At 40.0% G+C, this 8,121-nt stretch overlaps 1 non-coding gene across 1 annotated transcript; it reads left to right on the top strand.

Annotated features, from left to right (window-relative positions):
• The first annotated feature begins 241 nt into the window (after positions 1-241).
• Positions 242-314, top strand: TRNAG-CCC (transfer RNA glycine (anticodon CCC)). Its single transcript has one exon. It is a non-coding gene; the product is annotated as a tRNA-Gly (tRNA).
• The last annotated feature ends 7,807 nt before the right edge of the window (positions 315-8,121 follow it).

The following is an 8,121-nucleotide window of genomic DNA, read 5'->3' as shown; positions in this document are numbered from 1 at the left end:
ATAGGCCAAAGTACCCTCTAGGAAAGTTAATACTGATTTGCTCCCCACTCAGTGATTCAGTTAACAAATGTTAAAGCGCCCACCATGGGCTACGCCTTTGAAAGTTTATTACAATGAACAAAATAGATATACTCCTTGCAACTCAAGAAGTTTTTGGTCTTAAAAGGAGACATTAAATCCTAAGTATTTCTGTACCCTTGTGAACACTGAGTTTGTACAGTGTAAAGAGAAATCTAGGACTTCCCTGGTGGTCCAATGGTTAAGACTCTGCACTCCCAATGCAGGGATCATGGGTTCAATCCCTGGTCAGGGAGCTAAGATCCCTCATGCCACACAGCATGGCCAAAATAAATAAATAAATAAAATACAATAAAATAGCCCCCAGTCACTCTCTACCGGTGACATGTCTTTAGAAAAAAAAGAAAAAAAAGAAGAGAGAGAGAGATCTATTACATTTTTTTTAATTAATTAATTAATTTTTGGCTGCATTGGGTCTTCGTTGCTGCGCACGGGCTTTCTCTAGTTGTGGCGAGCAGGGGACTACTCTTCCTTGTGGTGTGTGGGCTTCTCATTGCGGTGGCTTCTCCTGTTGTGGAGCACAGGCTTCTAGGCGCATGGGCTTCAGTAGTTGTGGCTCGTGGGCGCTAGAGCGCAGGCTCAGTAGTTGTGGCGCACAGGGCTTAGTTGCTCTGCAGCATGTGGGATCTTCCCGGACCAGGGCTCAAACCCGTGAGCGCTGCATTGGCAGGTGGATTCTTAACCACTGCGCCACCAGGGAAGTCCCCTCTATTACATTTTGATAAGTAGAGATGGTGCTCGTCACTTTAATTGTCATTGTTTAAGTTAGTGAACATTTTTCAAAGACTTTCATTGAGAAAGATTCTCCTTGACCAAACTTGAATCAGCTCCTCTGAGTCCTTTTTTTTTTTTTTTTTTGGCGGTACGCGGGCCTCTCACTGTTGTGGCCTCTCCCATTGCAGAGCACAGGCTCCGGACGCACAGGCTCAGCAGCCATGGCTCACGGGCCCAGCTGCTCCGCGGCATGTGGGATCCTCCCGGACCGGGGCACGAACCCGTGTCCTCTGCATCAGCAGGCGGACTCTCAACCACTGCGCCACCAGGGAAGCCCTGAGTCCTCTTTTTGACTAGACTTTGAACTTGGGCTCGGTCCTTGGCCCAGTTAGTCCAGTTTTAGCAAGAATTCTGCTGGGCCAGTTTAGTGAAAATCCCTCACCCCTGATAGATGATCACTCTGGAAATCTGCTCAAATTCCTTATCTTTCACTCTCAATATCTTATCACCTTGGGCCGCCTTAAGGCAAGAATCCTGTTGAGTCTGACAAGCAAGAATCCCCCTAGCCTTGATGTTTCCTCTTAGTAATTTTCCATCCACCCTGCTCTTTGGCTATAGATCTCTACTTATCCTGATTGGATTTGGATTTGAGCTTGGTCTCTCTTCCCTACCACCAAATCCTCATTGCAATAGTCCCTCCTGAATAAAGTCTTCTTTACTGTCTTTGACAAGTGTCATGAAATTTTTTTTCTTTAACATTATGTCCATTCATTTATTCATTGATTGTTTTATTAAGTATCTATTTCATGTCAAAACTGTGTTAGGAACTGGAAATATAATGATAAATACGTAGACATATTCCTTTCCTTACAGAGTTTATAGTCTAAAACTTATTGGATATGTGTATTTCTTCATTTTAAAATCACATTGTTATACAGTTTTTCTGTTGGAGCATTCATTTTTAAGAATTGATTGAAAGTACTCTTTTATTTATTCAGTCGGTATATACTGAGCTCCTCGCATGTACTAGGCACTGTTCTAGGAGTAAGCAATTTGATGTGGAACAAGATAAACAAGGTTTCTCCTTGTAAGAGAGCCTACGTTAAGGTCAGGGTAAGGAAAACACAGTAAATGAGCAAACAAGTCAAGAAAAATGTTGGATAATGGTAAATACCATAATATAATTAGACTAGAGTGATATGATAGAAATTGTCTGACTGACTACTTTAGATTAGATGTGCAGGTCTTTATATATTAATGTTATTAATTAAAACCCCTTGGGCTTCCCTGGTGGCGCAGTGGTTGAGAATCCACCTGCCAATGCAGGGGACACGGGTTCGATCCCTGGTCCAGGAAGATCCCACATGCCACGGAGTAATTAAGCCCATGCGCCACAACTACTGAGCCTGCATACTAGAGCCCGTAGGCCACAACTACTGAGCCTGCGTGCCGCAACTACTGAAGTCCACGTGCCTAGAGCCCGTGCTCCGCACCAAGAGAAGCCATGGCAATGAGAAGCCCGCGCACCGCAACGAAGAGTGGCCCCCGCTCACAGCAACTATAGAAAGCCCACATGCAGCAATGAAGATCCAATGCAGCCAAAAAAATAAATTAATTAAAAATAAATAAATTTAAAAAATAACACCCTTGTCACATAAATGGAAAACACTTTTCCGCAATTTGATCTTAGGCCTTTAAAAAAAATTTTTTTAAACATCTTTATTGGCGTAAAATTGCTTTACAATGGTGTGTTAGTTTCTGCTTTATAACAAAGGACTTTAAAATTTTTTGATGAAAGGTTATTTTAAAAACTTTTTTTCTAGTTATGATAATGCATAATCATTTTGTAAAACTTGGAAATATAGAAAAGCAGGAAGAAGAAAAGCAGAAGGAAGAAGAATAAAAATAATTGATCTCATTACTCATAAGTAAACCCTACTGACAGGTAGATGGATATCCTCCCTGTCATTTTCAGTATGCATGTATATTACCTATGTATGTGTGTGTGAATAGTTTTAGTTGATAGAGAAAATATTGCATTAAAACCAACTTTTTCCACTATGTGCAAGGAGCTCTGAGGTCTGACAGGCACTGAGGATTTTAAAAAATGTTAAAATGATAAGCAAAAGTAGACATGAGACTTGCATATTTTCTACTTTGTTTATATTTTGTTTTTCCTTTGGTTTTACCTTGGTTTATTTTATTTTATCTTTTTTTCTGCCCCATGTGGCTTTTGGGATCTTAGTTCCCCAACCAGGGATTGAACCCAGGCCCATGGCAGTAAAAGCACCGAGTCTTAACCACTGGACTGCCAGGCAGGGAATTCCCTACCTTGGTTTATTTTATTATGTTTCTAATTATTTAGACAAATATTTGGTGTATTTGCTTTTTTCTTTCTTGTTTAAAAATAAAACCATTTAAAGCTAAGAGCTTCACCCTCAATAAATATAGCTTTTGTGTGTCACAGGGTTTTAATTTTTCTCTAATCATTATTTAAGACCTAAATACTCCAATTACATTTTACAATTTTTGGTCCCTCTTTGTCCCAAGGGTTCTTTAAAGTCATGTTTACTTTTTTGTCTTATTTTTGTTTTGTTTTTAAGCACTTAGAATAATATGAATAGCAATTAAGAGTATGAGCTCTGGAATCAGGCTACTGGATCTGAATCCCAGCTCTGTCATTTACTAACTGTATAAGTCAAGGTCCAATAAGAAAAACAGAAACACACTACGTATTTCAAACAGAAGATATTAAATACAGGGAATTGGTTACACAGGTGTTGGAAGACTAAAAGGAAAAAACAAGAAGCTAAGGTAACCAGAGATCAGTAACTGCAGGAAGAAGCTTCAACCTTTAGGACTGTGAGAACAAAAGGAAGAAATCAAGTTTCTAGAACCTAGGAGCTCAGAGGAGAGGCTCCGTAGGTTTGGTGCTCAGATCTTTAAGGGGAGGCTCTCTGCAGCTGGTGCTTCGATTTCAGAGGAGAGGGTTCCCTGCCCCACCCCTGCTGAAGATTCCTCTGAGGGGCAAAGCAAGATTCATGCTAAGAGTGCCCAAAGAAGTTGGGAGCTAGAGCCAACTGTCTGCTGCTGGTGGTGGAACAATACTGAAAGTGCTAGAAAACAGAAAGCACAAGCCTTCTTTCCTACTCTCTCCCTGCAGTTTTCTTCCAGTGCCTCTAATTAGCAGACACAGGGAGCCAGTTCACAAGGAAGTCTAGGAAATAAGATTAGCAGAGTTCCAATCTCAGGGTCACAGCAGAGAGACATAGTTAAATAGCAAGTACACTAGTTGTGTGACTTTAGGCAAATTACTAAACTCCCCTGTGCTTCAGTTTCTTCATCTGTAAAATAGACATAATTATGGTATCTGCCATCATTGGGCTGTTCTGAGGGTTAAATGAGGTAATTCGTGTAAAGCATTTAGACCAGAGACTAACACTTTATGTTAGTTGCTACTATTATGAAATTATTGTTTCGTCTTTCAATAATTTTTCACAGTTGAATTGTTTTGAAACCACAATTATAAAAATACATTGATGAAATTCTTTGTTCACCTTATTTTAATACCACCAGAGAGTTCTTTTATAACATGATCTTTGAGGATTTTTTTGAGTCATCTCTCAGATAGAGGTATGAGACTGATATGCTTTTAAAGATTATCTGTGAATGTCTTCTGTTGCTTTTAAAAATGATAGAGAAGATACCCTGGTTTCCTATGGAATTCCTGGACACAATTTTTTTTTAAACATCTTTATTGGAGTATAATTGCTTTACAATGGTGTGTTAGTTTCTGCTGTATAATGAAGTGAATCAGCTATACGTATACATATATCTCCATATCCTCTCCCTCTTACATCTCATTCCCACCCTCCCTATCCCACCCCTCTAGATGGAAACAAAGCACCAAGCTGATCTCCCTGTGCTATGCGGCTGCTTCCCACTAGCTAATATGATCTTGTTCTTATTTCATGAACATAGTATCTCTTCGTGGATTAATGATTTTTTTTAAGTTTTCCTTTCCTTACATAGTCTGCTTCCTTCAAATTGTCTTTTATGGGACTTTCCGGGCGGTCCAGTGGTTAAGACTTTGCCTTCCAGTGCAGGGAGTGCAGGTTTGATCCCTGGTCAGGGAGCTAGGATCCCACCTGTCTCGTAACCAAAAAACCAAAACATGAAACAGAAGCAATATTGTAACAAGTTCAATAAATACTTTAAAAAAAATGGTCCACATCACAAAAAAATGTTGCCTTTTACTCTTTATTTGGTTGACTTGGTCTCTTTATTTAATATTCAAGGCATTCCTTAACATTTGATAATCCTTGGTTGTGTATTCACATTTAAGACTGAGAATTTGAAAAGCTGATTGGAAACTGAGTGCTTAGATAGGATTTGTTGACCATAAGCCAAAGGGCAGGTGAATTTCTAAAGGCCATTTCTTCAGAACTAGGCTGGTCAGATTTTCCCAGAGAAGATACTAATATCCTGCCTGGAGGGCAAAGACCTGGTCATCTGTGTTGAAGGACCCAGTTAGGGAAGAGACCTAGGGGAGCCAGCATGCAGCATGCAACCATCCCCTAATCTTCTCAGCTTCAGTGCTATACTCTAGCTCTCAGCCTTGCTCTGTGTTTACGCTTTTCAGAGACAAACCTCCAGTCTTTTGCCAGGGCTGGAGGGGATAGTCACCTGGCCACTCAGTGTGGGCGAGGGAATCAAACTGCTTCTTAAAGGTTCAGCCAATTCTTTCATAGGTACCTTTTGCAACAAATTCCTGAGCCTTTTGACGACTCAGTGGTATATGTTGGGTTTGTTTTCAGCTTTCTCCACTGTGGCTTTGGATGCACCCTTCTCTGATCTGCTAAATATTTACCACTCTTATTTGTTCTCCCTTTTCCAAAAGTTTAGTGCTATTTTCCCCCTGTACTTTTTCTCTTGCCTTTGTGAGTTTATGCCCCCAAAGTCTCATATTTTCTGTGACACAACTGTGTAGCTGTCAGATCTCCATTCTCTGCCCTTTGAGTCTATGATCTCATCTCTCTTCATTCTCATATTTTTTGTTCATTTCCTTCATTTTCTAAGAAAGCTTCTAAAGTTTGCCCTCCATACCATTCAGCTTTTTCTTGCTTCTAATTAGTTTTAAATTGTGTTTTAGTTTCCTTACAGATGCCCTTTACCTTATCCACCTGTTGTTAACAGCCTTAATCTTTTCCTAAGTCATTTAAGGAATTTTAATTGGTTGTTGGGAGAAGCTAATGGACACCTAGCCAGATGCCTTCTTTTTTTTTTTTTTTTTTTCCCTTTGCAGCACGCGGGCCTCTCACTGTTGTGGCCTCTCCCGCTGCGGAGCACAGGCTCCGGACGCGCAGGCTCAGCGGCCATGGCTCACGGGCCCAGCCGCTCCGCGGCACATGGGATCTTCCCAGACCGGGGCACGAAGCCGTGGCCCCTGCATCGGCAGGCGGACTCTCAACCACTGCGCCACCAGGGAAGCCCGCCAGATGCCTTCTTAAACTGGGACTCAGCCTTTTCATTTTGGAAATCTGTTGTATTCACTGAATTTGCACATTAAAGTATTGAACTAAGATGTGCTTGCCATAATTGACATAAAATATAAATTGGGGTTCCCAAAATGTCCCTGTCCCAAACTTAGTGAATCATGTATTCTTTTTTTTTTTTAATTTATTTCTTTAATTTTGGGGGCTGCATTGGGTTTTCATTGCAGTGCGCAGGCTTCTCACTGCAGTGGCTTCTCTTGTTGCAGAGCCCGGGCTCTAAGCCCACGGGCTTCAGTCGTTGTGGCCCACGGGGTCTAGAGCACAGGCTCAATAGTTGTGGTGCACGGGCTTAGTTGCCCCGTGGCGTGCGGGATCTTCCTGGACCTGGGATCGAACCCGTGTCCCCTGCATTGGCAGGCGGATTCTTAACCACTGCACCACCAGGGAAGCCCCATGTATTCTTTTTTTTAAATTGTGAATGATATTTTATTTAGTCATTTCTGTTTACAGCTGAAACTCTGGGCATTCAAAATTAACATTCTTGCCCATGAGCTTCTTTTTTTTTTCTTAATTTACTTATTTACTTATATTTATTTTTGGCTGCATTGGGTCTTCGTTGCTGCGCGTAGGCTATCTCTAGTTGCGGCGAGCAGGGGCTACTCTTGGTTGTCGTGTGGGCTTCTCATTGCGGTGGCTCCTCTTGTTGAGGAGCATAGGTGCGTGGGCTTCAGTAGTTGTGGCATGCAGGCTCAGAAGTTGTGGTTTGCGGGTTCCAGAGCACAGGTTCAGTAGTTGTGGCGCACGGGCTTAGTTGCTCCGCAGCATGTGAGATCTTCCCAGACCAGGGATCAAACCTGTGTCCCCTGCACTGGCAGGCAGATTCTTAACCACTGCGCCACCAGGGAAGCCCAGGGTCATGACTATTAAATAAACTACTGAAGGCAGCAGTGACCTCAATTCATTAGAAACTTCAGAGTTTAAGTGCTTCTTGGCAAATATTTTCCAAATAGTCCTGGTGGATTTCGTTTAACAAGAGGGCAGAGATTAGACCACAGTAGAAATCAACAACAGTCTAAAAGCTGGGAGCATCTGTGAAATATCATGCATTACTTGGGAATTATTACAGTGGTCTTCAAATGTTTTCACTGACATAATCACTAAGTTCATTTTTAAAAACCCCATGTTCCCTCATATGTTTTAAAGTTGACATAAAAAAATTTTCATCTTAAGTCTAAATAATTGCAAAGGATATATTTTATGGCATCTCATAAATACTGTCATTTAAAAATAAAAGTGTTCCATCACTCTTTTCAATGTATGGAATGGAGACTAAATACCATATATTTGATGAAATATAAATACCATCATCCATTTAAAAATACTTAAATTCTTCTCCAACAGCTAGGAATTTCACACTGTTCTTTTTTCTTCTAGAACACATATTTCTAATTTCCCCACAGAAGTTTATCCTAAAGTAATATAATGATATGTTTGGATTTTATTTCATTGATTGGATCATTTTATTTCTACACTAGAAAATTGATTTTTAGTTTTTAATTTCCTATAAGTCTCTAAGTGTTTAAAAAATTTCTTCTTGTTGACAATTATTAGCTTTATACAATTAATTAAAACACATAAATAATAACACAATTTTGATAAATTGATAAAAAGTAAAACGATATTGGGAATGAATTTTTAAAAATTGAAGTATAGTTGATTTACAATGTTGTGTTAGTTTCAGGTGTACAGCAAAGTGATTCATATATATATATATGATGAATCAATTTGCTGTATATATATATATATATACTTCTTTAAAATTTATTTACTTATT

Source organism: Lipotes vexillifer, unplaced genomic scaffold (genome assembly GCF_000442215.2).
Source record: "Lipotes vexillifer unplaced genomic scaffold, Lipotes_vexillifer_v1.1 scaffold253, whole genome shotgun sequence".
In the NCBI taxonomy this organism is placed as follows: Eukaryota; Metazoa; Chordata; class Mammalia; order Artiodactyla; family Lipotidae; genus Lipotes; species Lipotes vexillifer.
The sequence above is the reverse complement of the archived record's forward strand: the minus strand, read 5'-3'. Positions and strand labels throughout refer to the sequence as shown.